A 3,270-nucleotide genomic window follows, 5' to 3' on the forward strand; every position below is an offset into this window, starting at 1 on the left:
CGCTCGTGGAGCTGCGGGCAGCGCACCCCGGCGGGGAGGGCGCCGGGACGGCGAGGGCGCCGGGCGGGGCGCGCTCCAACTTGGCTGGCCCAGCGCCGCCCGCCAATCGCCCCGCCCCGGAGAGAGCGAAACTCGGGGCGGGGCCGGAGGGGGCGGGCCTAGCTACTTCCCGGAGCGGCGGAACCGCTGAGGTCACTCTCGCCCCCCCTTCCCGGCCGGGCCCCGCGCGCAGCCAGCAGGGGCGCTGGGGTGAGAGGGGGGTTTAGGGCACTGCGCGGGGCCTGGGGGTCTCTCGCGATACTTGGCGCGTTGGCCTGGGTCCCCCACCTCCCAACCTTTCCAGGCATGGGGTCTTCACTGCGCCAGTCTGCAAAGGGAACCCTTCCGAGGGTCCGCTTCTATCCCAGCCCTCGTTGGGCAGTCACCCAAGGGTAAACCCGGGACCCCGGCCTCCTGCCGCCTCGCAGGGCGCCGGCCTTGGGATGGGGTAGGGGGTGCGTGGATTGGGGGTCGTTAATTTTGCAAAGATGACACCTCCTTCTTCCTTGAAAGCCTCTTTTTGAATTTAATTCAGCTGGGACCCTCTTCCAAACATTCAAGCAGGATCTCGATCCTGGAGTCCAGAACGGGGACTTCCACCCTCTCCACAGACCCCAGCCCAGCGTCTATGGGGGACCCAGCGCAGAGAGGCACGGAAAACGGGCACCTCCCAGCAGACATGGTGGCATGGGGGGGGGGACAAACGCCATAACAGAGGGAGTCGGAAGCCCTCCAGAGCCCAGGGTAGACAGGAACGTATTCAAAGAGGAGGAGACTCCGGACAGGGGCTGGCATGGGAGTGGGGGTAGGGAGGAGTGGGGGAAAGTGTTCAGGGCAAAGAAGCATTGAGATGTGAGGGGGACGCCTGGTTCTGGGACAGGGAAATCGCCAGAGAAGTAGAGTGTGTTTGTCGGGGCTAGGGTCTCTCCCCGGCAGGTGGAGCCTTTTCCCAGGGGCACAACCTGGGCTGCCCTTGACTGAGCAGGTTTCACGGTGTACTAGACCACCAGATCATCTTCACAACAGTCCCGTTAACTCGATGCTCTTATTTTTATACCTTTTTGGTGAGAGAGGTTAGGTAAGGTACCCAGGGCCATATATTAGGCAGTAAGTCACTGAACCAGGATTTGAATTCAGCCAGTTTCATTCTGCTCTGCCTTGGAGTCCGGGAAATGGAGGATGTAGTGGAGGAGTCTCCCTGGCCAAGGCCGAGCAGTGGGGTGGGGGTGGTGCTGGAAGAGGGGCTGGATCACAAAGGACAGGACCCAGCCAGGTATATGTGTGCAGGAGGAGTGGAGCCCACAGTGGGATCTGAAGTCTGGGAAGGAAGGCCTCGTTGTTATACTAAAATATCCTTCCTTGTTTCACCGGATGGCCTGCATCTTTATTTCCTAAATCTGGCAACTGCAGCTTGGACCCCTGGAATGACACTGCACTTACAGCCACTGAGACCAGCTTAGAGACAGCAGAGGCCTGGTCCCATTGCCGCTGGCCACCCACCCTAAGGACCCCTTCCTGAGGAAGGCTAACTCCCATCCCTCCACCCATTTAAATAATCATCTGCCTTGCCCCGGCCACCAGCAGGAATAGCTGAATTCAAGTAAGCTAAGGGTGAACCCAGATGTGACTGCTCCCTTCCTGCCCTGCCTAGAACAGAGCCCTGCCCCGGCCCCTCCCAATCTTGAGCACGACCAAACCTTTAACCTCTTTGAACCTCAATAACCCTCTCTGCAAAATGGGAATCAGAGTGCATCCCGGGGTCTTTGTGAAAATTAACTAGAGGGCCTGGCACTCAGCAAGCTCTCAGGTTCTGGAATGTTCTTCCCCAAAGAACCCTTCACTGGCTTCTCTTCATTCCTGTCTCTGCTCAAAGTCCACTCCTTAGTCAGGGTGGCCGTTCTTGCCCACCTTAGCTAAGCTCCCTCCCAATCCCTGGGCTGCATACCCTCCTCTCCAGCCCATTCTTGGTGTCCTGTGATTGTGGGATATCCCATCTCCTTCCGAAAGGGAAGGGGCTGTTTTGTTCACTTGGTGCTGAAAAGCTGGCAGGATGCAAGTGGCTGTTCAGTAAATGTGTGTTGAGTGAATGCATGATGGTTGCTTCTGTGAGTGATAACCAGTGGTCCCACCATCCCCAATCCTGACTCCTCTGTGGCAGCAGTTCAGCCCTGCCTGCCCACACCCCCAGCCGCTGAGCCTTCAGAGCAAGTAGGGGTACCCTGGGGCTCTGGGCAACAGGCTGACAGCTCCCCACTCCAGGCTGGCAGCAAACACCCTAGCCTGCCCTGCCTGGCTGGTGGGACAGAGAGGGCCTGGACCCTTAATGGGGGTTGTGGTACACAAGGAGGGTCAGGATGCTGCCTTTGGGAGCCTAGGGTAGGACCTGGAAGGTGGGCCCAGCTAGGATGGGCTAGAGGAGGGGGAGTGGACAGTGGGAGAGAAGCTCCTTGTGCCTCTCAGGTTGGGATGTCTGGGTTCAAGTCCCTCCTGCCCCACGCTGATCAGGGAAGGGGGGCTGTCCCAGGCAGAGAGCACCCAGAGTTGGTACTGGGATCCTGGCCAGCCTGCAGTCCTCAGAGCCCCTGTGACTGGCTGGGTCTCAAGTGTAGAATGACAGGACACTGTCACACAGCCACTGTCACGGCGGTGGTGGTTCAGGCAGACCCTCTCCAGACACAGGCGGCCATCTGGCCTGTGAGCTGCCCTGGGGCCCCGCCCTGCAGCTGCTGCTGGGACCTAACACAGCCCAGGGCCCTGGAGTCCTGCCCCCGGCCAGCAGCTGCAGAAGGTGACAGGGCAGGAGGCCCCTGAGCTCTGGGAGGAGGCAGCCGGCGGGCCCTCCCCTGGTGCAGCAGTTTTAGTTGGAAACATCTGGCCACAGAGCTCCTCAGCAGTCCCAGCAGCAGCCATGGGACTGGGTTCTCTCCTGGCCATTCTGTGAGGTGGGAGGGGGTATTCTTGAAGAGAGGACTCTGCTTTCCCTCTGGGAGGCCAGAGGAGAGGGAGCTGGCCCTGCCCACTGGGAGATCCCCGTCTTGGGGGAGGGCAGTTCATGCCAAGGTGAAGACAGGACTGGAGTGTGGGGCCCACAGCGGGTTGCAGGCACCAGCGGATGCCAGGGCACCAGGCTGGGAAGACTGGGAGGCCTTCTTGGAGACAGCCAGTGCAAAATAAGCAGGAGGTCCGACCACTTCAAGAACAGCCCGTGGTGTCACTGCCTCTTCCATGAGA

The sequence above is a fragment of the Rhinopithecus bieti genome, unplaced genomic scaffold (genome assembly GCF_001698545.2).
Source record: "Rhinopithecus bieti isolate Rb0 unplaced genomic scaffold, ASM169854v2 scaffold_61461, whole genome shotgun sequence".
In the NCBI taxonomy this organism is placed as follows: domain Eukaryota; kingdom Metazoa; phylum Chordata; class Mammalia; order Primates; family Cercopithecidae; genus Rhinopithecus; species Rhinopithecus bieti.